Source organism: Melanerpes formicivorus, unplaced genomic scaffold (genome assembly GCF_026170545.1).
Source record: "Melanerpes formicivorus ecotype bairdi unplaced genomic scaffold, bMelFor1.0.p_v2 SCAF_30, whole genome shotgun sequence".
NCBI lineage: Eukaryota > Metazoa > Chordata > Aves > Piciformes > Picidae > Melanerpes > Melanerpes formicivorus.
In genome coordinates, this window is record NW_027142382.1 from 4,501,040 (window position 1) to 4,528,557 (window position 27,518).

The following is a 27,518-nucleotide window of genomic DNA, read 5'->3' on the forward strand; positions in this document are numbered from 1 at the left end:
ATCCTCCAGGCTGCCCTGATTCTCCTGTATCACTTATTAATGTTTATAATTACAAATTAAGTGGGCCTACTGAGTTTGTAATGAAGGCACAATTTAAAATGCTGTAATCAAAGAACTTTCAATTGGATTAAGATTTCAGTGTGCTAGTGGTTTAATTACAGACATGTAAGCACAAATGAGCTTTTGAGTTCCTTGTGTCCTTCAGATAGGCCACAACAAAGTCTTTCTGCCCATTTGTTATCACTGAATATTTGATGCTAATTGTGAGTTTAGTGATCAGGACTCCTATGTGGCATCCCAAGCAGTAAGTCAGCCCTAGGGTGAGGCATGCTCAGCTTCCAGGGTAAGATGCCAATAGATGCATTTGGTCAATGTGACAAATAGCAGGGATTTTCCTCAGGAGGTAGTGTCCCATGAAAGAAAAGGTTGAACTGAAGGATACACTGACGAACACTCCGAGCCAGCACAGCCACTGAAAGATGTTCTCCTCTTCCTTTGCCTCCACCCATCATACTCGGCCATACACGAGCTCTCCATGAGCAAAATCGATTCTATAGCCACATGGCAAAGTAGCATCAGGAGACTGATATGATTGAAAGCAACTTTCTCTTTCCTTCCTTCCTTCCTTCTTCCTTCCTTCCTTCCTTCCTTCCTTCCTTTCTTCCTTTCTTTCTTTCTTCCTTTCTCTTTCTTTCTTCTTTCTCTTTTCTTCTTTCTTTCTTTTCTTTCTTTCTTTTCTTTCTTTCTTTCTTCTTCTTTCTTTCTTCTTCTTTCTTTCTTCTTCTTTCTTTCTTTCTTCTTCTTTTCTTTCTTTCTTTCTTCTTTCTTTCTTCTCTTTCTTTCTTTCTTCTTTCTTTCTTCTTTCTTTCTTTCTTTTTCTTTCTTTCTTTCTTTTTCTCTTTCTTTCTTTCTTTCTTTCTTTCTTTCTTTCTTTCTTTCTTTCTTTCTTTCTCTTTCTTTCTTTCTTTCTTTCTTTCTTTCTTTCTTTCTTTCTTTCTTTCTTTCTTTCTTTTTCTTTCTTGCTTTCTTTTTCTCTTTCTTTCTTTCTTTTCTCTTTCTTTCTTCTTCTTCTTTCTTTCTTTCTTTCTTTCTTTCTTTCTTTCTTTCTCTTTCTTTCTTTCTTTCTTTCTTTCTTTCTTTCTCTTTCTTTCTTTCTTTCTTTCTTCTTTCTTTCTTTCTTTCTTTCTTTCTTTCTTTCTTTTCTTTCTCTTCTTTCCTTCCTTCCTTCTTCCTTCTTTCTTTCTTTCTCTTTCTTTCTTTCTTTCTCTTTCTTTCTTTCTTTCTTTCTTTCTTTCTTTCTTTCTTTCTTTCTTTCTTTCTTTCTTTCTTTCTTCTTCTTCTTCTTTCTTTCTTTCTTTCTTCTCTTTCTTTCTTTCTTTCTTTCTTTCTTCTTTTCTTTCTTTCTTTCTTTCTTTCTTTCTTTCTTTCTCTTTCTTTATTTTCTTTCTCTCTTTCTTTTATTTTTATATTCTCCAAGCCATATCAGTTCCTTGAACTACTTCACACATATTCACAACAGCATGAAGAAATAGGGACCCCAGGGACAGGGACAAGATGCTGAGGATGAGCAGAAACAATTAGTGTAATGGGAGTGCAAATATCTGTTTTCTTAAATGTTGGTCAGGTCCTCAGAAGAAAGATGAGAATGACTGTGAGCAGAAGTTTAAAAGGTAGTTGTTAAGCGTGAGTCCTATGAAGACCACTTGTTGCTAGAATTTGGGTACATGTTACTCATTTCTGCACTGGACCTCTAGAAAGGGCATTAGAAAAAACCAGCCAATCCAACAGGCTTCAAATAGTTTCTGCTTGGCAAGCCTCCTAATTTGGGGCACAGTGAGATGTCATACTGCAAAGGAGGTCTGAGCAATAGGAAAAACATACGGGGACTTCGGTTTCAGTTCTGCTTATTCCTTTGTTTGCAGCCCAATCCTTTTCTAGTTTGAACTTCTCTGAAGCTCACACAAGGACAGGTTGGTAGGCAGGACGTGCTGCAGCTGCCAGGGAGATTAATTGAAAGAGAAAATGTAGATGAACATCATCAGCAGCACACAAACATGTGCTTACTAATTTAACTACTTCAATTTAGAAAAAGATTGAGATAAATTGGTACAATCTTCTTTTTGGACAAGATTAGAATGTATATGCCTTTGGCCAGGCAGGTATAAAAACAGAGACTTGTTGAGCTACAACACTTTTAAGAAGAGGAAACTGTGGCTGTGACTCTGTACTGGTTATCAAGATGTTGTTACAACCAAATAGGTATAAAAATAGCTAGAAGCTGTTCTTTCATTATTATTATTATTTCTACAGATATTACCTCTACATATAGCATACTAAGTTTAGTTGATAGCATTTTTCTAGTAGGAAAGTAATTGTCATATTTAACTGCGGGGTCTTTTCCTTCCTCTATCTGGGTTGTATTTGTACTGATGTCCTAGCCCCACTAAAGCCACTAATAAGCTGTCAGTGATTTCAGGATGGCCAGGAATTAGAATAGAATAGAATAGAATAGAATAGAATAGAATAGAATAGAATAGAATAGAATAGAATAGAATAGAATAGAATAGACCAGGTTGGAAGATACCTTCAAGATCATCGTGTCCAACCCATCAACCAATCCAACCCACCTAAACAACTAAACCATGGCACCAAGCACCCCATCAAGTCTCCTCCTGAACACCTCCAATGATGGTGACTCCACCACCTCCCTGGGCAGCCCATCCCAATGGGCAATCACTCTCTCTGTGTAGAACTTCCTCCTAACATCCAACCTAAGCCTCCCCTGGCGTAGCCTGAGACTGTGTCCTCTTGTTCTGGTACTGGCTGCCTGGGAGAAGAGACCAATCTCTGCCTGTCTACAACCTCCCTTCAGGTAGTTGTAGAGAGCAATAAGGTCACCCCTGAGTCTTCTCTTTTCCAGGCTAAGCAACCCCAGCTCCCTCAGCCTCTCCTCATAGGGCTTGTGTTCCAAACCCCTTACCAACTTTGTTGCCCTTCTCTGGACTCGCTCCAGCAAGTCAACCTCCTTCCTAAACTGAGGGGCCCAGAACTGGACACAGTACTCGAGGTGTGGCCTAACCAGTGCAGTGTACAGGGGCAGAATGACCTCCCTGCTCCTGCTGGCCACACTGTTCCTGATGCAGGCCAGGATGCCATTGGCCCTCTTGGCTGCCTGGGCACACTGCAGGCTCATGTTCAGCCTACCATCGACCAGTACCCCCAGGTCCCTCTCTACCTGGCCGCTCTCCAGCCACTCTGACCCCAGCCTGTAGCTCTGCATGGGGTTGTTGTGGCCAATGTGCAGAACCTGGCACTTGGATGTGTTAAATCTCATGCTGTTGGACTCTGCCCATCTGTCCAGCCTGTCGAGATCCCTCTGCAGAGCCTCTCTACCCTCCAGCAGATCGGAAGAGACCTTCAAGATCATCGTGTCCAACCTATCATCCAACACCGCCTAATCAACTAAACCATTCATCATTAAGTGATCAACCACAATGCAAAAAGAGTTTAACAGTTGCAGCTCTCTGATCACTGAATTTTGGCCATGAGGTAATTCCCAAAATTTCCTGGGCATCCATCTTACACTTACTCAGTGTGGAGATAAGAGGTACAAACAGAAATGTGTTACTATTTCAAACGGGTAAAAAACCAACAAAACAGCCAAAGAGCCTTGTCCATGCAGAAGCATCTATAAATGTATCTAAATGCACTTTATCTTCATCATCAAGACTGAAAAAGGGTATAAGGGATGAAAAGTCATCTGCCCAAATGTAGATGGTAAAATATGCTCTGCTTTCAGAGAGAGGCCTTTTGGCTGCCTCTAGGCAGCACAGACAGGGTGGCACGGGAGGGGTTGCCCTCAGCCTATAGCAGCTCAAATGAGCCGACTTCGCCACTTTTTACACTCCTAAATGTCCAAATGGACACCACTCAATGTTTTCTTTACTTAGTTAATTTGACTTGGGATCAGACATTGGTCTTTCCAAGAGGAGAAAACTCCACTCTTTCGTCAAGTGTAAGGGAAAATAGGAAATTATGATGGTGACAGCTGCTTTCCCTGACCTCTGTTAAGTGCTGCCACAGACGTCTGTGAACATATTTAGGGGAAATGGGAAAAACAGTGTTTGTTAAATTGATTTATTTTTGTTAGCTGTGCCATATAAAAGTCCCAGCAGTCAGACTGCCTCTCTTAACAGGGTGGAGAGTGCACATCCCCTGAGGTCCCCAACCAAAATCATCACCTTCAGCCAAGAGCCCCTGAGGGAATGTGGGGAGGTTTCAAATCTATCTACAGCTGCTGGAAGGGAAGTTTAAATAAACTGTGTGCTTCCTGAGCACTAAGTGGCCCTGCTTATGAAATGCTTGCACATGATAGCAAAGCAGATTTTTCATGAGGTTAATGTCACTTGAAGGATTCATGGGTTTTGCTTTCATTTTCAGTGTGACTGGATTTTATGGTATAATCACATCAATTCTTTACTTTTACATTCAGTTTTAAGTCTTGCACCACGGAATGGTTTCTATCACTCCACCTGCATTTAGTAAAAGTCAGGTTTATATTCTGAGCTGCACAACAAACTGATGCAACACTTTATAGACCCCATTTCCCTTTTCACACTATTTGGCAAATGCATCACTCTTCTAGAGAGGAGTTTAATTTCCTTCTTATGTACATTACCTCAATTATGATTAAACTTTGGGCTTACTTTGCAAAATGCAATTTGTGCTTCATGCAGCAGTTCTCAGCAGTCTGCTCATAGGATTGTGTGGCATGCAGTTAGTGCTGGCAGTGCTGACCACCATCGGGGATGCCCCTGCCACATCCCAAGTGGTGTGAGGAAGAAAGCCCTCCTTGGCCTTTCTCAGAAGGAGTTGCAGGAAAGAGGAGGCTCAGAGCTACACTCTTTGGAAGAGCAAGCAAGGAATCAGCTGCTCCCTGAGCTCTCTCTGGGAAATGCACAGCTCATAGGAGCTCTGATATCTCAGTTCCTCTCCATAAATGTTGCCTAAAAATAGAGCTGAAATGTGACTGTTCAAGATACAGCCTTGTGGTAAACAAGGAAATTGAACACATAGCCATGCAAGGCTTTGTTTGTGTTTCTGTTGTGGTGTGTAAACTGCTAAAATCTATTGATTGCAGCTCCTTATTTCAGGGCCAATTGCCAAGTAGTTTAAGCAAACCTTCTGTTGTTCCACTGGTCTAGCTTGCTGCAGATCTCATGGGCTGCTTGCATTTTTACAAGCTTTTTTTTTCCAGTAGCCACTTTGATTCGTTTAGCTTACAATGTAAATAAAAGTATTTGAAGATATATGCCAAGCAGCATAAACATTTATATTATAATTGTCTAAAACTTTGTCCGTTACAACTTCATTTTCGGTTGCCTATGACTTAGGTAAACATTTGTCAGGTTTACTTCAGATTAAGAGCAGTCCATTTTCAAAGCAAAAGCAACCCTGAGAAAGCCAAACAAACCTGCAAGCAGCTCAGCCATTTCAAAATACTGAAACACAAGCACTCTAATATCGATCATTTCCCTCTCTGAATTTATGCTGTTCAGACATTTCTAAAGATATGTCCAAGTGCCGAGTGCTGCACTTTGGCCACAACAACCCCATGCAGAGCTGCAGGCTGGGGTCGGAGTGGCTGGATAGCTCCCAAACAGAGAGGGACCTGGGGGTGCTGATCGACAGCCACCTGAATATGAGCCAGCAGTGTGCCCAGGTGGCCAGGAGGGCCAATGGCATCCTGGCCTGCATTAGGAATAGTGTGGCCAGAAGGAGCAGGGAAGTCATTGTGCCCCTGTACTCTGCATTGGTTAGGCTGCACCTTGAGTACTGTGTCCAGTTCTGGGCCCCTCAGTTTAAGAAGGACATCGAAACACTTGAACGTGTCCAGAGAAGGGCAACAAGGCTGGGGAGAGGCCTTGAGCACAGCCCTGTGAGGAGAGGCTGAGGGAGCTGGGATTGTTTAGCCTGGAGAAGAGGAGGCTCAGGGGTGACCTCATTGCCCTCTACAACTACCTGAAAGGTGGTTGTAGCCGGGAAGGGGTTGGCCTCTTCTCCCAGGCAACCAGCTCCAGAACAAGGGGACACAGTCTCAAGCTGCGCCAGGGAAGGTTTAGACTCGAGGTGAGGAGGAAATTCTTCACCGAGCGAGTCATTCGTCATTGGAATGGGTTGCCCAGGGAGGTGGTGGAGTCACCATCCCTGGAGGCATTCAAGGGGAGATTGGACATGGCACTTGGTGCCATGGTCTAGTCATGGGATCTGTGTTGATAGGTTGGACTCGATGATCCTCGAGGTCCTTTCCAACCTAAGTTATACTGTGATACTGTGATACTGTAATTGGCAGCTGGGAACATAACAGAAATATCTCTTGTGCTTCCTATAAGAAAACCCATTCACGGTCTTGACAGACTCCTGGATCTTTTACGCGTCTTTTGCATGTGCATGATGGAGTCGTTCAGAGCCGCACACAACATCACATGCTGGACCTGCCACAAAGAGCTGAGCCTCTCAGCAAGGACATACACAAAACCAATGATATTTTCCAAGTCTTGCATTGCCAAGAGCATCCACAATTCTGATATTTCCAAACCCTTGAGCATCTGAATTTGCAACCTGAAAGATCTGTTTGTTCAACTTGCAGTGTAGGCATAGCTGTTTGCCGTCCATAGCTGTTTGCCATCCATACCTAAAGCTTTTCTATGACTTCTTGGAGAAAGGCTACTCAGGAGGGACCATCAAGACAGATTCTTGAGAGCCTGGCAATAAGGGATCTAGAAGGACTAATGGTCAACCTCTGTCCCTTCCTAGCCTTCTCTGGATGGGTGCAGCTCTGTCTTTCTCAGAATAGAGGAGTCAGAGAAGGGATGAGACAGTGATTTGTAAAACAGTTGACTTTAGCTATCAAAAAAGCTGCTGCCCTGTCTTGTATAAATATGAACACAAGCTGAACTTGCAAGCTTTGCTTTAATGATGACTGCATCTCTGATGCAACCTACCTTCCCACTTATCCATTATATCTCTATATCTCTATATCTCTATATCTCTGTCACAGTATAACTTAGGTTGGAAAGGACCTCGAGGATCATCGAGTCCAACCTAACCTCTCTATCTCTATCTCTATCTCTATCTCTATCTCTATCTCTATCTCTATCTCTATCTCTATCTCTATTCAGCACAAATCTTTCTGCTGTACACCCCTCCTTGGCTTCTACTTTTGGGGAGCTGGGGTACTTTATTTTACCATATGTGGTCTTTAACCCTGGTGGCTGTTCCCCATGACTCACCTACACTCTGTCAAGAATGTGCAGGTAGCTGGTCAAGAGACCATGCAGAGACTTTCAAGGCTGCATGGAAGAAAGACTCCAGGAACCCCACTTTCTGCTCCACTGCCACAGTTGTACACCATTATAGTGGCATGTCTGGCACTTTGATAGGACTAACAGTCAGCACTGGTAGCAGATTAAACATATTGAGCAGCAATACTGCAAAGTAGAAGTCATAGCCTGGGCTGCTCTCCTTCTCTAACACCAAAGCATCATAGATAGCCCAGAAAAGGTAGAAAGGGGACAAAAACACAAGTATGGAGATTTGTCCAATGAGGATTTGGTAATAGCTACATTGAAGGATTGTAAGAGATCATATAAGCCCTTCTAGAAAAGCAATGTCTTACATAAGTATTTTTCATGGGTCACACATACCATATCTTGCTGTTCTGTCTCCTCTTAGCATGCCTGATGTTTCCTGCCTAGTGTAGCATCTTTAGTTCCCTCACTACCATTTCCCTTATGGATATCTATTAGTAACCTAGATACTTCCATAAAGGAAGAGTTTATTTCCTAATCTCTCAATCATGCTCTTGGTTTAATCTAATTTCTCCTATATTCTTGCTGTTTCACCTCCCTGAAGGTTCTGAAGGTGATGCCCACACATTTGTCATGCAGCAGAAGTGTCAGTCAGTCCATAAAAGTAGTCAGGAGGGCAAATTCTGTGTTTTTTTTTCCCTCGCAACTGACTGACCCTTCCCCTCACCAATTTATCATGCTTTCATCTGGCTCTGACAAATCCTTTTTGAGTATTGCAGTGGGACTGCACATCAATCTGAGAAGCCTCTTCTTTCCCTTCCAGAAAGAAGCTTAGGGAGGTATTTGTCCTTAGTGTCTTGCCTGGACAAAGATCTAGGAATCTATCCTTAAAATGAAAGCCTTCCTAGGTACTAGGTGGCCTTCCAGTATCTGAAGGGGGCCTACAGGAGGGCTGGGGAAGGACTTCTCAGGATCTCAGGTAGTGATAGGACTAGGGGGAATGGAATGAAGCTGGAGGTGGGGAGATTCAGGCTGGATGAGAGGAGGAGGTTCTTCACCATGAGAGTGGTGAAACCCTGCAATGGGTTGTCCAGGGAGGTGGTCGAGGCCCCGTCCCTGGAGGTGTTTAAGACCAGGCTGGACGAGGCTCTGGCCAGCCTGATCTAGTGTGGGGTGTCCCTGCCCATGGCAAGGGGGTTGGAACTAGATGATCCTTGTGGTCCCTTCCAACCCTGACTGATACTATGATACTATGATACTACCCAAACCCTGTGATATGGTCAGCCAACTTCACATTTAATAAACAGACAGACATGGTGGCTTCAGTAATGTTTGCAGATGTCTTTTTACTAAATTTACAGGTTTTGCACAGCCAATCTCACAAATGACAAGCACACAGCTACTAAAAATGAGCTGAAAACTGCACAGAGGAACAGGGCTGGGAAGGAAAGGACTTTTGTTATTGTTGTTAATAGGGGTGGTGTAAATGAGGAGAAGCAAGGAATGCACAGTCTTTTATAGACTCGGCAGGACAAGAGCTGTGAAGGGGCCAAAGCATGCTCAGTGAAACAGAAACAAAAAGGAGAGGACTGCAGATAACATGCTTACTGACAAACAAAAGAGGAACAGAGACTGTAAGAAGATGCCACAGGGAAGGAAGGAGTCAACACAGAGACAGTTGGAGAGTGCCTGGAACATGGGAGGAATGGGAAGGTGTGAGGCTGGGAATTCCCTGAATCCTCTGTGCAGTTGCACTGGTCACAGCTTCACCTCTCTTATCCCTGGGGTGGACAGCAGGAAACCGGACTATGCTCCCACAACTTCTAGCTGTATGTAACACATGCTTAGGGAGAGACTGCAGCTAGACCAGGCAGAGAACTTATGGGATGAGACAATGTGGATAAAAGGAAATTTTGCCCATGTCAAAGTAACAGAACAGAAGACAAAGTATGAACATGTAATAGGGTTAGGCATACTCCCAACTATACGCAATACATATGCTATAAATGCCTCAGTCCTAAGAATATTTTAAAAGCATGCTATAAGGCAGGAGTCAGAACAGCTATTATCCCTTTTCTTGTCAATCAGACTTTTTCAGCAAAGGCCCTTGCTTAGAAAGAGGAAGGACACGAGACACTAAAGGCCCAGAGCAGCTGGAGTGCAGAAAGGGAAAACAAAAGGAAAAAAGGGATGCCCCTCAGTGAACCATACACAGTGGAAGCAGAAGAGTGCAAGGGATGGGGCAGAGAGTAGAAAGGGAGATAAAGTTATGATGATTTGCATCAGAGATGCCAACTGTGTCATTAATGATCTGAGAAGAAAAGGGCAAGTGCTAAAAGAAGCCAACAGGACTGGGGGAGTGGGAGAATAGAATTAGAATAGAATAGAATGGAATAGAATAGAGTAGAATAGAATAGAATAGAATAGAATAGAATAGAATAGAATAGAATAGAATAGAATAGAATAGAATAGAATAGACCAGGTTGGAAGAGACCTTCAAGATCATCGTGTCCAACCTATCATCCAACACCACCCAACCAACTAAACCATGCAACCAAGCACCCTGTCAAGTCTCCTCCTGAACACCTCCAGTGATGGCGACTCCACCACCTCCCCGGGCAGCCCATTCCAATGGGCAATCACTCTCTCTGTGTAAAACTTCCTCCTGACCTCCAGCCTGAACCTCCCCTGGTGCAGCCTGAGACTGTGATGCAAAAAAGATGCAGAAAGAACTGGACAATGAGATCTGCCCGGGGAGGTGGTGGAGTCACCGTCATTGAAGGTGTTCAGGAGGAGACTTGATGGGGTACTTGGTGCCATGGGTTAGCTGTTTGGGTGGGTTGGATTGGTTGATGGGTTGGACGCGATGATCTTGAAGGTCTCTTCCAACCTGGTTTGGTTTATTCTAATAAAGGTTTATTCTAATCTAGCAAAGATGAGTGGTGTTGGAGTATTGGCTTCCACAGCATCCTGGGTAGGAAAGTTTGATTTATAGTTCTATGATTTGCACTTCTACCCCGTGGCTGAAACTGCCTTAGAAGTACAGACCAATGTCTCCAAGTAGCCATTACTTCTTCTGGACAATTGCTACTCTTCATGCTGAGGAATTTGGCACTGGCACTGTTTGTTATTGTGTGCTTTTATAAAGGTCCCTATCACCAACACTACCTGAGCTCACAAGGAGCTTGATAGAGTTGAGGCAGCCAGGTGCAAACCTGCCTATGGCACATAATGTTCATTGCTAACAATTTTGTAGCTCATTTGAGACAGCCTCTGCCCATGCTATGCACTGAAAGGAAAGCTTCTAGGGCACACATTTACTTCATATTCATAACAGGGGATTATAATTTGAAAATGTTAAGAATTATCAAGAGCCATGGCAGAAATCATTTGTACATCAAAAGCATTCATAAAGTGCAGAAGGCTGCCTGAAAAAGCTGCTATTTAGATTGCAGGTACTGTGCAGGTGCTGTGGTATCATGACAGCTTTTCACTGAGAGTGGTAGCTTGTTCATTTGTACTTTTATTTTAAATCCATATTCAGCTGCTGAAGGAGCTAAAGCCATTCCTAGGTTCTCTAAAAGATCTTTTTAATTCTCAGCCCTCCCTGTGGTAGACAAGAGGGCAGCTATTCTTGCCACTTGAAGAGTAGGTATCTAGAAGTCTTGACAAGTAAAGTTCTGTGTAAGCAGACAAAAGTAGGCTAAAAGCAGACACTTGTTGGAAGTTATTTCACTACATGCAGAAGCTGAGAATTTCTGGTTCTTATTCTAACTTGCCACCCCATTTCTAACACATGCTGACTGGGATTATTGGGAAAAAAACAAAACACTTTTTTTAATATTAAAAAAGATAATATTAACCATCACTGATAAAAGTATCCAGCAAAGCCAAACTGTGTTCAAGTGCTTATCTATGAACATTTAAAATATGGATGCACCACCAGCTCATTGCTTCACCCTAAAAAAACAGCCACCTGATTTCTGGCTGAGCAAGAGAAACCCTGCAGTGGACCTGGATGCAAGCCATCACCAACCATTGTTCAGGCCAGGCATGACAACCTGCCTCCTTCCCCTAGCAGAATGCGGAGCTTATCGTTCTACCCAGTCATTCACAGTATCTGCAGGAACAAGATATCTTCCTGACCTCAGTGGACCACAAGTTTCAAGCATATCTGAGGGACTTACAGAGCAATTGCACATTTCTGAGATGCTCAGAAAAGTTAAATAAAATTAAGGCCCCCCAAAAATTGGAAATCAACTTTGTCATCCTGATGTCCTAAAGGAGAAAAATACAAGACCTGTCAACTGTTTTGAATGCTCCTTCTCACAAAATAAAATAGCAACTTAATGAAAATCTTATTAAGATGTTCTTAATGATTTTTTCCCTCATACTTTTCTTGCTTGTAGCTTTTCCTGTGTTAATGAGAGTCAAGGAGATTTTAGAACAAATGACTCTTTATTTGGTGGTGAATGGTGTCACATCCAGCTGGCAGCTGGTCACCAATGGCGTCCCCCAGGGATCAGTGCTGGGCCCCATCTTCTTTAACATCTTTATTGATGATCTGGATGAGGGGATTGAGTCAGTCATCAGGAAATTTGCAGATGACACCAAGTTAGGAGCAGATGTTGGTCAGTTAGAGGGTTGAAGGGCTCTGCAGAGGGACCTAGACCGACTGGACAGATGGGCAGAGTCCAATGGGATGGCATTCAACAAGTCCAAGTGCTGAGTGCTGCACTTTGGCCACAAATATCCCATACAGAGCTACAGGCTGGGGTCAGAGTGGCTGAGAGCTGCCAAACAGAGAGGGACCTGGGGGTGCTGATTGACAACTGCCTAAACATGAGCCAGCAGTGTGCCCAGGTGGCCAAGAAGGCCAACGGCATCCTGGCCTGCATTAGGAATAGTGTGGCCAGCAGGAGCAGGGAAGTCATTGTGCCCCTGTACTCTGCATTGGTTAGGCCACACCTTGAGTACTGTGTCCAGTTCTGGGCCCCTCAGTTTAAGAAGGACATTGAAACACTTGAATGTGTCCAGAGAAGGGCAACAAAGCTGGAGAGAGGCCTTGAGCACAGCCCTATGAGGAGAGGCTGAGGGAGCTGAGATTGTTTAGCCTGGAGAAGAGGAGGCTCAGGGGTGACCTCATTGCCCTCTACAACTACCTGAAAGGTGGTTGTAGCCAGGAAGGGGTTGGTCTCTTCTCCCAGGCAACCAGCACCAGAACAAGGGGACACAGTCTCAAGCTGTGCCAGGGGAAGTTTAGGCTGGAGGTGAGGAGAAAGTTCTTCACCGAGAGAGTCATTCGTCATTGGAATGTGCTGCCCAGGGAGGTGGTGGAGTCACCATCCCTGGAGGTGTTCAAGAGGAGATTGGACGTGGCACTTGGTGCCATGGTCTAGTCATGAGGTCTGTGGTGACAGGTTGGACTAGATGATCCTCAAGGTCTCTTCCAACCTCAGTGCTACTGTGATACTGTGATACTGTGATTTGTTTCCTTGTTTGTTATTCAGTTCCTTCCTAGCATCCTATGTTTTGAGCTTTTATGTTTTAAGTGAGGTAAGCTGGTCATCTACAAGTCCATCACATTAATGCTTTCCTTAATAAAAAGGCAAAACCTGATACATTTCCTTTTATGGTGTTGGAGTGAATTCTCCAGGTCAAAACCCCTTGCTGGCTGCATTATCAGTATTTACCCTTTGCACCTGTCATTTATTACAAGCTTTTCTCCTGCACTATCTCATTTCTTATTAGAAATGTACATTTATTTACTTTTTTTCATATTAAATACTGTTTCTCATCTTTGTGTTCTATCACTGGCAAAAATACATCAGGATTTCAGCTGGTGGGATTTTTATTTGTTTAAAACCACTTTTGTTTTCTCTCATCCTTATGTAGGAATAAGTTTCTAAAGTAATAAGCATTGTTTTTAAGAGATGCTGAAGCACTCTGTAGGGATTTCCCTTTGGTGATAACACTTCTGACTGTCACAGACCATTCTGCCTTGTAATCTGCACAGAAAATCTTTAAGTTCTCACAGTCCTTACAGGAGAATATTTTACTTGGAAAAATGGACAGAGCTGTTTCCATCCTAGCCTTCAAACCAGTCCCACCAAGCATATGAGTAGAAGCAAACTCTTTGCAGCCCAAAGTACCATGTCTAGACCTAGGAAGAATTCACACTAAATACTTCTAGAGGAAGAAACACATACTTGCCAGTGGGTAAATGCTTCTCACAAAAGGGTCTTTTTGTCCTAATCCTTCAATCCTGACTCTCAGGAGAAACCTCTTGAAGATAAAGCTGGCAACTGTGGGCTCCTTTATAACTCTGCACAATCCCAGAAGCCAGAGAATTAAGAGAGATGTACTTTTGATGTTTTATAAACTCTCTTCTCCACTGCTAACCTCTTTGTGTTCTACAGGTTAGAAAGTATTTCTACTTTCTACTGTAGAAAGTTTTTTCCCCCAGTAGATAACATGCCTGTAATTTCTCCCATCTCTTAGGCATTTTCTCCTCTCCCACAGTATGCTCCATACTTTGCAGGTACCAATCATCTTTCTTTTTAAGCAATGATCCAATTGGTAAATACTTTGCTAAACTCTGAACTCTCAGTTCGTATTTATCTTATAGACTCAGAATTTCGGAATAGTTTGGGTTGGAAGAGACCTTTAAAGACAATCCAGTGCAAATTCCAGATCTCTGAAATCTGCTGCTTTTGTTCCAGTCCTGAAGAATGGCTTTGTCTCTTTGAAAGCTTGTCTGAATTCTTCAGTTATGACAGTTGGCATGTTAAAAAAACACCTCCTCCTACTATGAGCCTCATAGCTGCAGCAAAATAGTCTATCATCTTTATCTGATCTTCCATAATCTATATATCCATATCATTAAGGTGCTAGGAAAGCCAGACTTTATGATTATTTCTTAGTTTCTAGTGAAGCATGCACAGTACGTAATCACTCACCAATACACTGCACACACGTGTGTGACAGGGAATGACTTAAGGCTGTGTATTTTCTTTCTGCATTTCCTCCTATGTGAACAGCTGTGTAGCTGTACCATTGCATTATACACTTTTAAATGTTTATTTAATGCCTCTAAGAAAACTGGCACTGATAACTCATTTTCTGATTACCGTGGGACAGACCTTTTACCTGTCATTTGGCTGTGTCAAATACATCACCCAGTTTTACCATACCAAATAACAGACTTTATAGATTATTTCACAGTATCACAGTATCACCAAGGTTGGAAGAGACCTCAAGGATCATCGAGTCCAACCTGTCAACACAGACCCCATGACTAGACCATGGCACCAAGTGCCACGTCCAATCCCCTCTTGAACACCTCCAGGGATGGGGACTCCACCACCTCCCTGGGCAGCACATTCCAATGACGAATGACTCTCTTGGTGAATAACTTTCTCCTCACCTCCAGCCTAAACTTCCCCTGGCACAGCTTGTGTCCCCTTGTTCTGGTGCTGGTTGCCTGGGAGAAGAGACCAACCCCTTCCTGGCTACAACCACCTTTCAGGTAGTTGTAGAGGGCAATGTGGTCACCCCTGAGCCTCCTCTTCTCCAGGCTAAACAATCCCAGCTCCCTCAGCCTCTCCTCACAGGGCTGTGCTCAAGGACTCTCATTTCATCTTGCAGTGCTAAGGATGTCTGTGAAGTCAAATAAATTTCTCTGTTTACACAGAAGGAATATCAAGCCAGAGCTAATTAGAGTGGTGAGATCTGGGAAGAGGATTTGCTTACTGTCTTTGAAATTTTTCACATCTTGGGTGAGCTGATCAAGCAGCAAGTGCTTTGTGACAAGCTGCAAGGCTGATCACAGTATCACAGTATCACAGTATCACTAAGGTTGGAAGAGACCTCAAGGATCATCGAGTCCAACCTGTCACCACAGACCCATGACTAGACAATGGCACCAAGTGCCACGTCCAATCCCCTCTTGAACACCTCCAGGGATGGGGACTCCACCACCTCCCTGGGCAGCACATTCCAATGATGAACGACTCGCTCGGTGAAGAACTTTCTCCTCACCTCGAGTCTAAACCTCCCCTGACGCAGCTTGAGACTGTGTCCCCTTGTTCTGGTGCTGGTTGCCTGGGAGAAGACACCAACCCCTTCCTGGCTACAACCACCCCTCAGGTAGTTGTAGAGGGCAATGAAGTCACCCCTGAGCCTCCTCTTCTCCAGGCTAAACAATCCCAGCTCCCTCAGCCTCTCCTCATAGGGCTTGTGCTCAAGGCCTCTCCCCAGCCTTGTTGCTTTTCTCTGGACATGTTCAAGTGTCTCGATGTCCTTCTTAAACTGAGGGGCCCAGAACTGGACACAGGACTCAAGGTGTGGCCTAACCAATGCAGAGTACAGGGGCACAATGACCTCCCTGCTCCTGCTGGCCACACTATTCCTAATGCAAGCCAGGATGCCATTGGCCCTCTGGCCACCTGGGCACACTGCTGGCTCATGTTCAGGCAGCTGTCAATCAGCACCCCCAGGTCCCTCTCTGTTTGGCAGCTCTCCAGCCACTCTGACCCCAGCCTGTAGCTCTGCATGGGGTTGTTGTGGCCAAAGTGCAGCACTCAACACTTGGACTTGTTAAATGCCATCCCATTGGACTCCACCCATCTGTCCAGTCGGTCTAGGTCCCTCTGCAGAGCCCTCCTACCCTCTAACTGTACACTTCTGCTTTCTGTTTCTTTTAAATAATGTTTTCCTGTTAACGCACAGTAGTCTCATAAGTGAATGGCTAGTGCTTACTTAGAAATAGTGCTACTTTTCCTTAGTTTACAAGACAGTTGGGTAAAAATCTCACATTCATAGAAGCTGAGTAATGCACTCAGTGGTAAGTTACTGTCCCAGTTGGAGTTACAATGGAAAAAATTCCGTTCAGTGATTCTACTGTTCAGGGATTTTACTTTTCAGCTCAATCTGTTCTGAGTAACTGCACTTTCTAAAGTTATCTGCATGTTTTTGAAGACACTGTCTGCTTCTAGTAGTGAACACTCAGTGTTTCTAGTTAGTACCAAGGAGTGTTATGCAGAGCAAGATCACTGCTAAATCCTGTGCACCACATTGTGGGGTGCAGAAAATAAAAGGCGACAGCTGCAGACAGGACTGGACAGGGCAGATGACCCTAAAGTGACCAACAAGGTACTCATTTTCATATATGTCATATTCAAGGGTCAGTTTCTTCTTTGCTCTCTTCTTCAATGGCTGGCATCTGTGGAGGACTCTGTCCTTTCTCTGCTCAAGCTCAATCCAGTTCCAAAATCCAGCTCCTGAGTCTGGACTTCTGCCACAGCATCAGTGGTGACAGTGAGTAATTTCCATCAGGACTGAGGATGGGTTCCATAGTGGTTTTGTATATATTTGTGTATATTTTATTGTTATTATTTTAATTAAAGTAGATTTAGTTTTCTTTTCTAATTGAGGGGTACTGTGTCTAGTTCTGGGCCCCTCAGTTTAAGAAGGACATCCAGATACTTGAATGTGTCCAGAGAAGGGCAATGAGGCTGGGGAGAGGCCTTGAGCATAAGCCCTATGAGGAGAGGCTGAGGGAGCTGGGATTGTTTAGCCTGGAGAAGAGGAGGCTCAGGGGTGACCTCATTGCCCTCTACAACTACCTGAAAGGTGGTTGTAGCCAGGAAGGGGTTGGTCTCTTCTCTCAGGCAACCAGCACCAGAACAAGGGGACACAGTCTCAAGCTGTGCCAGGGGAAGTTTAGGCTGGAGGTGAGAGGAAAGTTCTTCACCGAGCGAGTCATTCGTCATTGGAATGTGCTGCCCAGGGAGGTGGTGGAGTCCCCATCCCTGGAGGTGTTCAAGAGGGGATTGGACGTGGCACTTGGTGCCATGGTCTAGTCATGAGGCCTGTGGTGACAGGTTGGACTTGATGATCCTTGAGGTCTCTTCCAACCTTAGTGATACTGTGATACTGTGATAATTGATTTCCTTTCTCTTCCCTTTGGGGAGGGAGAGGGCCTGGTAGAGAGCATTGTCACTCATTTAGTCGCCAGCCCAGCCCTAACCCCTGGCAGTAATTTTTTTGTCCCTTTATTCTACAGTAGGTTTTAGTGGGAGAAACTTCCTTAAAAGATATGTGCCAGAACAGCAGAAAAGGTGCTGGTGTACTACAGCTGTAGAGTGTATGGCAAGCTGGTGTACTACAGTTAGACAGGCAATTGTAATATTTATTAAGCTTAAGCCTTTATAAAAGCCCAAACTTTTAGCTTGCATTTTTCTTTAATACAAATAGAGGGATTTAGCAAGAATAACATCTTTCCAAGCAATATTTATAGAAAATAGGCAACTTATTCTTCTTTTATATTTTTTTTGTATCCAGCCAATATGAGAGTGAATATTATCAATAAGAAACTTAGATGGCTATTCATGAATACATGACAGATGAGAAAGCCAACAATGCATTTCCTGTCATTTCTCTGTTTCTGTTACTCTGTATAATATGAGGACAATTTGAAGTCTGTACATGCGCTCCAAGTTACATTCAGTATTGTTACAATAGTAATCCTCAATTTCTGAGCCATCTTTTTGGTCTTTAACTAGGAGATCATAGAGCTAGAGAACAATATTCCTCCCAGAAAATTAAGAATCAGATTTTGAGAAAACTCTTTTCCAGATGGTTTTGAATTAATCAGGTACTTATCCCAGACAGGAAGAAGTATTACTATGACTTCAAATGCATGATACTAAATTTTGCCATTGAGGGCGTCTCTGTGTCTTTTAAGGATTACCTTTGATTAGCATTAAAAGTAAGTGAACAAAAAAGTATCAGCCACAAGTATAATCATGATGAATTCTTCATATATATGAGACTGGGCTAGTCTGCCATGTAGTGATTCTTGAAAGCACCATTAGTAACGAAATTCAGCACCCTGAAGTCAGCTCCAAGATGTTACACCTGAAAAACGTGCGCAGCCTGATGAGCCCCACATTACCTGAGTCCACTTTGCAACCTGAAAACTGTCCTTCTAACAGTCAATTTTTGTGCCTCCCAAGTACAGTTTGGACCCCAAATTTTCAATCTACATGTGAAACAATAGCCACTTTGTGCTTTCCACTCTGTGATACAGCGAATGAAGCCTTTGAAGGAGGGAAATGAGGAATACTGCTTGAATGAAGTCAGTGAATATCTTCATGTGTAGTTGAGACACTTAGAATATCAACCATTTCCGGAACAGCTGACTATAACTCCAGTCATACAAATGTCCATGAAGACTAACCAAAGGGCATAAGCAGTTGAATCAAAGAGCTGTTTGCTATTAGAATGAGTGTTCTCAAGTACTACATAGGTAATATTTGTGGAGTGTATCTCACTGTTTAGGATAAATTAAAGAAACTGTTCTCTGGAAAGAAGTGTTTCTGCTCAGACTCTCCTTATCACATCTCTTTTCTCACCCTATCTTTCTCTCCCATTAGCTGCCATGGCACTTTATCTATGTCTGGTAAAACAGATAAGTGGTTGTCATCTACCCCACTACATGAATTACTCATTATATCTACTCTCAGAGTACTTCAGATGCTCTGAACAGCACATTTCTCTCCCTCTGGACTGGTAAGTTTGTAATACCCTTCCAGTCTGTGTGCTATGGGAAACATGGTTTACAGGGTTCCTCCTATCCCTGACCACAGGGCTCCTTGATCAGCTTGCTTACAGCTGTAAAACTCTCTTCTGGTCAGACACCTTCACTTGTTGAGAACCCAAATTTCGTATCACCTAACACTGGCAGGCTGAAAGTTATTCAGCCATTCAAGCTTTCTCTGCAGCAATGGGAGAAAGGAAAGCAGCCCCACGGGACAGTGGAGTGAGGCTTTTCCTTATGACTGCCTAGGGATACCAGGCAGCCACATCTGACAAGGTCACCCATTTGTAGGTGGTTACAACCTGATGTGTTTGACATGTTAGGAGCCTCACTCTCCTTTGAAATAGAGACAGACTTATGATGGATTTAGCTCACTAAATAGAGGCTACGCTTTCAGCCATGTGTTTTTAATACTTGTAACATTTCTTGAATTAGGATTCAAGGAAAACTTCAAAGTCTACTATTGCTCAGTGAAATGAATACTACTAATGGCATTAATCCATGGACTGTAGTTGGACTCTCCACCTAAGAGTAAGGAAGTAGTCTTTTGTAATGATGTATAGTCACAAATTAAAATCCTTAAGAACTGCTGGCATTTTGATTAATTTACTAAAAATCCTCTTCAGAGAAGACAAAACAAAGCAAAGCAAAGCAAAGCAAAGCAAAGCAAAGCAAAGCAAAACAAAACAAAACAAAACAAACAGCCCAGAACAAAACAATGGATGATATAGTAGTTTTTGGTAATTTCAGAAAATAAGGGAGTCTCTGGGAAGTTAAAATGCATTGTTCTGTCCATTCACATTTTGTTTTGTATTGTTAATGTTGCAATGTAATGAACTATCAATGTTAAGATTTTCTGTTAAAGATTTAAAAATATGTCAACATGTGCATGCAAAAAAACAAACACAAGGGCAGGCAAGCAATTAAAAAGACATTACAATCTGAAATCTGACTCCAATTTGAACTAGGAAATAACTGGGGATAAGTTTAAAAGCAGAACAGCTACAGGATTCTATAGACGACGGAGATTGGAGTCAATACAGCTGACCAATATGATCGAGTATTGTTCCTTTATTGTTCCAGTACTGTAGGCCTATAGTGTGAGTATAGCACAGTAAAGTAAAGCAAAGAAGAAGGGAAAGGAAAGGCAGAAGTGTGTATCAAGGGAACTTCTACAACTTATCTAAACTCGGAGAGCCTCGTTGGCATAGCTTCATTGGTTCCCTATGAGTGACCACACATGGCACTATTATAGATTATTGGTCCAGCTACTAATGACACGCGAGGTTGTTGATGCAGGTGCATGTCCTGTTGTCCCAAGATAACTCTCTGTTTATAGCTACCAGTGTCCTGTTTTAGTTCCATGCTGCAGGCACAGCACTGTTTTGCTACACTGCTAGCTGGCTCTGCACTTATGCTGGGCATGGCCTACCACCATGTCAGGCTCTAGGCCTGCACTGCCAGATTGCTCACACTGCTCGTCGCTGGCATTGCCACAGGATTCTAGTAGTTAAGGTTAAAAAAATATATATGCAATTTATTGGTCCATTTGGTCTCAATTTGTAACAGAGAGCTGTGCAAAAGACAGCAGTGAGAAGTCAATTGGACTCTTAAAGTTGCTTATTATTGAAACAGGCAAAACACAGAAATAATTTTGTTGTTTACAGCACAAACTTTAGCTTTTGTGCCCTGATGCTATTTCCATAAATTTAAATACTGAATGATATTTACTTTCCCCAAATAATGGAATTAAAAAAAAAAAAAAAGAATAGAAAAGAGTTAGTGTGCTGAGAAAAAGCAGATTGCCTCTGGATGATAAAGGATCTACATATATATTGTTTCAATAGACTGACTGATATGTCTAATAAAAACCCACAAGCTTTGATGCACACAAGCCTGTTTTCAGACCTAATAAAAGATATGATCTCCCTTCACACGTTCTGGCTTGCTTATTGCCTTATACCATTCTGGTTAGGAAGAGTGCTACGGCTCAAGCATTATTATTACTACTCACCTCTCCCAGCTAAAATAACACTACAGCTACAACAATCTTAGTATGAGTTAATTCATATTTATCAAGCATATTTCTAATGTGTGCAACCTCTCAGAAAGATTACAGGGCTACTTAAAATACAACATGGCATAAAGTTAATAGTATCACACAGTATCACAGTATAACTTAGGTTGGAAAGGACCTCGAGGATCATCGAGTCCAACCTATCAACACAGACCCCATGACTAGACCATGGCACCAAGTGCCACGTCCAATCTCCTCTTGAATGCCTCCAGGGATGGGGACTCCACCACCTCCCTGGGCAGCACATTCCAATGACGAATGACTCGCTCGGTGAAGAACTTCCTCCTCACCTAGAGTCTAAACCTCCCCTGGTGCAGCTTGAGACTGTGTCCCCTTGTTCTGGTGCTGGTTGCCTGGGAGAAGAGACCAACCCCTTCCTGGCTACAACCACCTTTCAGGTAGTTGTAGAGGGCAATGAGGTCACCCCTGAGCCTCCTCTTCTCCAGGCTAAACAATCCCAGCTCCCTCAGCCTCTCCTCACAGGGCTGTGCTCAAGGCCTCTCCCCAGCCTTGTTGCCCTTCTCTGGACACCTTCAAGTGTCTCAATGTCCTTCCTAAACTGAGGGGCCCAGAACTGGACACAGTACTCAAGGTGCGGCCTAACCAAAGCAGAGTACAGGGGCACAATGACCTCCCTGCTCCTTCTGGCCACACTATTCCTAATGCAGGCCAGGATGCCATTGGCCTCTTGGCATAATCTGAATTATGCTCTGAGGTGACTCATCACAGTGAGGTAACAGCAATGCAATGGCAGTTACCAAAATTCAGTCTTTATAAATCAGCAGTGTACACTGACATATGCTTACTATGATATTTTATGCAAAGAGAGTGCCACGTCCAATCCCCTCTTGAACACCTCCAGGGACGGTGGTGGAGTCGCTGTCCCTGGAGGTGTTCAAGAGGGGATGGCACGTGGCACTTGGTGCCATGGTTTAATCATGAGGTCTGTGGTGACAGGTTGGACTCGATGATCTTTGAGGTCTCTTCCAACCTTAGTGATACTGTGATACTATTATCTTTTCAGAGAAGTTTCTGACTATGGGCATTCTTTTTGCAGGTAACTGGCAATAAAACTTCTGGCAAAAAAAGAATGGAGTGACAAACCTGTACCTAAAGGCTCCAAAAAATTGCTTTACAAAATAACAAACTTCTTTCCTGCACATATTTTTAGATTTAAGCTTTTCTGACAAGCTGTTTTACAAAGCTCAGATGAAATTATTGATACAAGAGCTGAAATGGATCTCTGCTTTGGTTCAAATCCTGTTAGCATTTTTGTTTCAAATTTTGTGGTTTATTCTTAAATATTTTGTTTGTTTCTTTTCTTTCTGGTCACACTTCTGTCTTTGTTTCTTCTATTCCAAAACTGTAGTAGTAACCTTTCTCCTATCAGACTACCCTGCTTTGAAACTTTTCAGAGTTTCACGTGGTCTTGTGGTATCGCTGTTCCTCTGCCTACCAATTCTCCTTGAGCCTTTCAGCCAGTCTCACTAAATTTTAAAGAAGGGCTAAGAGCTGTCAGAGAAATATTAATTCCAACTAATTTTAGGAGGACCATTGCAAGAAGAGGAAGAAATGTCAAAGAAGTCCCCAACTGGAAAGGCAAGTGCAATTCAGTTATTATACCTCCTGCTTACTATTAGCTAATTAATCCCCTGTCTAGTTCAGCACATTTAACATCAAGCAGGAATTTTTGTGTGTGAGATTGGAGGGAGAACAGGGTTGGAAGGGTATAAGATGCTCAGGAAAACAATCTGTTTCAGTTCTACTGTGAACATAGAAATTCCTGTGTTTAGAAACCCTATGTAAGTGAAAAAGGCAATCACATCATATTGTAAGGGATAAAACGTTGTGAGCAACAGTCTCCTCCAAATTTCTACTGGTGCAGTGACAGACACTGTGTGTGGTGGTGCACTCAGACAAACTGAGATGGCAGTAGCCCATGAATCTACAGAATTTCTTGCTATATTTTTGACATACTTAGGAATAACACTGACAAGTCTTAAGAGCTATTCCCTTCTTCCCTCACCCTACTCCTAGGCCTGGAAGGAAGTCAGACTTCTTCAAAGTTCATGTGGATGAAGAGGACCATATGGTTGTCAAATCAATTTCTTGAACTTTCTCCAAATGCTATGTGACGGACGCTTTTCACATGGACACCACATGGTTTATCCAAGGACAGTTCGGCAAGGAACCAGCTAGACAGGAAAAAGAGAATACTCTGAATTGCTCCCTTTCCAAAAGATGGATGAGATACAATTTGGGGCCTGTAAACAGAATTTTTCACAACTGGTCTCTGTGATATCCTCTAATCATTTCTGTTTATGTTCACTTTAACCCTTATTTGAACAACTAAATGTATAACAGCAAAATGACACACCATATTTTTATCACAAGAATTGTTTCTAATCAGACACCATTCTTTCTTCAACATAAGCGAGCACAGGTCCCTTCAAAACCTTTTTTCTTATCAGATTTCTGTGATTTCTACCTAAGCAAGCACTCTTTTGTTCCTCTTAAGTATGGAGCATAAATTGGGTTCAACTGCTTCTGAGTCTTTCAAGAGTGATATTATGCCCACTCCAGCATCGCTGGAGCCAAACAGCCAGAAATCAAAAGTGGTAAGATGGAAAGTTATGACTGTGAAGAGGAGTCTTATATTGATGTGAGGAATGGTAAAGTAGCCATCACAGGAAAAACTGCAATGAAGTGCCCCTACCTGACCTTTACATGTAATAGAAAAGAGATACAGCATCACTCCATAACAGTTTTTGCAACTTCTTGATGTATTACTTTCATGGGAATTTTATTCCCTGATTTTGAATGTTAATTTATATGTATAGTGAGTACTGATACCTCAAGGTGATACCTCCCCTGCCCTGCCCCAAGTTTATTAAACTCAGGGTAGTATGGAAGACAGAGATTACATCTGAGTTTTGGAATACGTACACAAGAGCTACTTTTTTTGCCCTTTGCATTTGGATTCTGGCTTCATTCCACATAGTAAAGCCTAAATATATGGTGTCTAGATATAGTAAATATATGCTAAACTCTTTAAACTCATCTTAATTATTTGTTATTGGAATAAATTTCCTGGGTTTTGCTTCTCAATTTAAGGGATACAGAGGGTAAAGGTCACACAGAGCTGCTTGGCATGTTCCCATTGGATACACTAATCACTGGCTGTGCTGGCTAGATAATATAGAAGTACCAGGGTTCTGAGGGCACTAACAGGACCCCTTGGCAGCCTCCCCTGGGCCTCTCTGCACTCTTGCTAAGGACCTTATTTCAGCCCAGCCAAGTAAGAAGATGCCTTACTTCAGCTGGGGGCTGCCCCAGTGACCATGACTGCTCCTGGCTGGGGCAGAGGGAAGATCCCAAGGCCTGCCCAGGCACCCTAAAGAGCCCCTGATACTCCTAGTCCCTAAGTAAAAACTCATCCCTGGAGTACCCTGATGAAAGCCATTTCCAGTGGGGAACATCTCTGCACATCTCTGGAATCCTCTTTCACTTTTGTCATGCTTTATTCAACCAATGGTAGGCAACAACCCATGTGCTGAGCACGGGTGGGAAAATACCAGACGCTGTTTAGCACTTGCATGTTGTATTTGGGAGCTGTCATTATTTAATGAATTAAAATACCATTTCATCATCTGTATAATGTTCTGTGACCACTAGGATTGAATTACACTTTACACTGAAAAGTATGATAGTGAAAAATAGTTTCTTTCTGAAAAGGATGTCAGTCCTATGATTCGGTGTAGTACAGAATGACATTGTTATTGTCAAAACACTATCCAAAACATACACTGCATAAACCAAAGGCTTGGGCAAGTGAGAAGTACTTTTCTACTTACTGGCTCTTACACATAGGCTTAAATAACTCAATGAAAAATTATGTAAACCAAGAGCACTACTCATGTGCTTAAGTGATTCGCTGGATCAGGCCCAAAAATACTGGAAATGTTGTAAGACTGATCCCTGACATGATCCCTTAAAACAAACCTTCACGTCCAGGCAGTAGCTTGTCTGCTTTTCAAGCAGTGTTTTGTTTTCTCACAGAAATTTTCCTTATCTGCTATGCTGTGTATTTTGTTCACTGAGAGTTGGTAGGTACCATGCAATGCAGTGTCTAAGAGGCTGAGCCAGAAGGGAAAAAATGATCTTTTGCAAGTCCGTGGTTAAACTCTCTCTTCTGTGACTGCTCTTTTATGCTACCCAATTGCAAAGTTCAATAGCACTGCTCTGTATCAGCAATGTTAGAAGTTTACTTTTTGTCTATTAATCAAGAGTTTAAGAACTGAGTTTTAGCCTGGAGGAGACTCAGGGGTGACCTTAATGCTGTCTACAACTACCTGAAGGGGGGTTGTAGACAGGCAGAGGTTGGTCTCTTCTCCCAGGCTACCAGTACCAGAACAAGAGGACACAGTCTCTGGCTGCGCCAGGGGAGGTTTAGGCTGGAGGTCAGGAGGAAGTTTTACACAGAGAGAGTGATTGCCCATTGGAATGGACTGCCCAAGGAAGTGGTGGAGTCACCATCACTGGAGGTGTTCAGGAGGAGACTTGATAGGGTGCTTGGCGCCATGGTTTAGTTGATTAGGTGGTGTTAGATGATAGATTGGACACGATGATCTTGAAGGTCTCTTCCAACCAGGTCTGGTCTGGTCTGGTCTGGTCTATTCTATTCTATTCTATTCTATTGACAAATGCCTTGTTTTAACATATTTTCTATATTCTGAGTTATTCCTTCAGCACAATTCCCTTTTCACTTATTTTGGGTTAGTCAATGAATAGCATAGCCAGCTGCTTTGCAAATAGTTTCACTTTTTGTTTGATAGGCTGACTGCAGTGCATGAGCTGGAAGCCCATAGGGAAACACTTCCATTTCCCCTCAGTTTTGCACTCAATTAAAAATGTTGCAAAAGCATTTCTAATCATACCAAGGGTTGTGTGCAGAGGGCAATTAACCAGAACTACCGAGGAATCAATTTTTGGTAGTTGTCTGTGTATGCTTACTTTAGAACTAGCAGGGAGTTTTTTGAGTGCCTGCTGATCTCTGTCTTTGTATCAGATACTCTTTAACCAGCAATTTATCTCACTCATATTCTTTGATTTCTATAGTTGCTGCATGAAGATAAACCAGTAACATTTATTTGCAGTACTGGGGGAGGAAGGAGAAGTGTCAATCTTTTCCAAAGGCAAAGCAGCTTTGTACAAGGTGAACCACAGCAACGGCCCCAGAGAACTCTTGAAGCCCAAGCAAACAGGCGCACGTATAGAATTTTGTTTGGGGGAACAGGAAGAACTCCCCAGTCAGAAGTATGGTGTGCAGCTTGCTTGTTCAGTAACCACAAAGTGCTGTTGCCATCCCAGTATCTTCTTTTATTTGGTGCCATAAATAGCTGCCTACTTCAGCCTAGAGTGACCTTTGATTAACAGGCTACAATCAACTGCCTTTATGTCAAACAACGTCAAACCCCACTTTTAAACCAGAAAGGAGGTCAAATGTGAAAATAAGAGAATAAACATGAAGTTATGGTCGGTTGGTTGTTTTTTCCATACAACTCCAAGTCCTCTCCTCTCACGCTTCTGCAAACTGTACATGAAGTAGAATCTAAAATCATAAAAATACCATCAAAGGTCCTGGAAAGCTGCGGGGGAATTGGTTCTTAGTATGTTCCAAACCTAAGGTTTCAATCAATCTGAGCTTCTGCTCTTATCTTAGCCTCAAAAGAAGTAAGTTGTACTAGTATTGTTTCCACAAGTATTGTTCCTGCGGGGGGGGGGGAGGAAGAGCAGGTGGTGGTTTTTTGTGTGTGTTTCTGTTTTGGGGTGGTTGGGGTTTTTGGGTTGACTTTTATGGGAGCTGTCAATTTCTTAGTGGAGAATTGCCTATATCAAAAAAATCCACTGATGTGTTTGGCTCTGCCAAAAAAATAAAAGCCATAGTAGTTAGAAGGAAAATGGTATTTGACCTGTCATAAAAATGGAATCTATTTAACAATAAAAAGAAATGACCATCAATAAACACAGCAGTTTATTTTTAAGGGTAAGAAGCATCAAAAAATAAATGACAATTGTTTGAGGTGCCACTGTGCCTGTGCAAAGCATCATAAGCAGTGAAGAGCTTGAGGGAGAACACTGCAGCAGGCAAGAAAAGTTAAACACATTACAGGTGCAGTGGCTTTAAATGCTTTCCCAGAACAAACTGGATCAATTGGAAATGGCAGGGAAAGCCCAAATTGATTGATGAGAGACAAAAGCAGAGGCCACAGTAACATGCTCAAAGACATGAAAATCTGAGATAAAAGGGCTGTTCTATGATGATACCTATTTCTAATCCAAACATGAATAGTCTTACACTTGGATTTTCACTGTTGTCATGGCTTGTTTTTATTGCTGGTGAAGAAAACGCATAAGAAACCACTCTTTTAGCCAACAAACTTGCATTTGAATGGCAACTGCACCCTTTGTTTACGGAGTGCTCGAGGGATACTTGATATTGCCTTCCCAAATACAACCTAGTGGTTAG

The 27,518-nt window shown here is 42.7% G+C and overlaps 1 long non-coding RNA gene across 1 annotated transcript; it reads left to right on the top strand.

Moving 5' to 3' along the window:
• The first annotated feature begins 18,798 nt into the window (after nt 1-18,798).
• On the top strand, nt 18,799-27,016 carry LOC137449527 (uncharacterized). Its single transcript, XR_010989416.1, has 3 exons — nt 18,799-18,884; nt 22,536-22,588; nt 23,027-27,016. It is a non-coding gene; the product is annotated as an uncharacterized lncRNA (long non-coding RNA).
• The last annotated feature ends 502 nt before the right edge of the window (nt 27,017-27,518 follow it).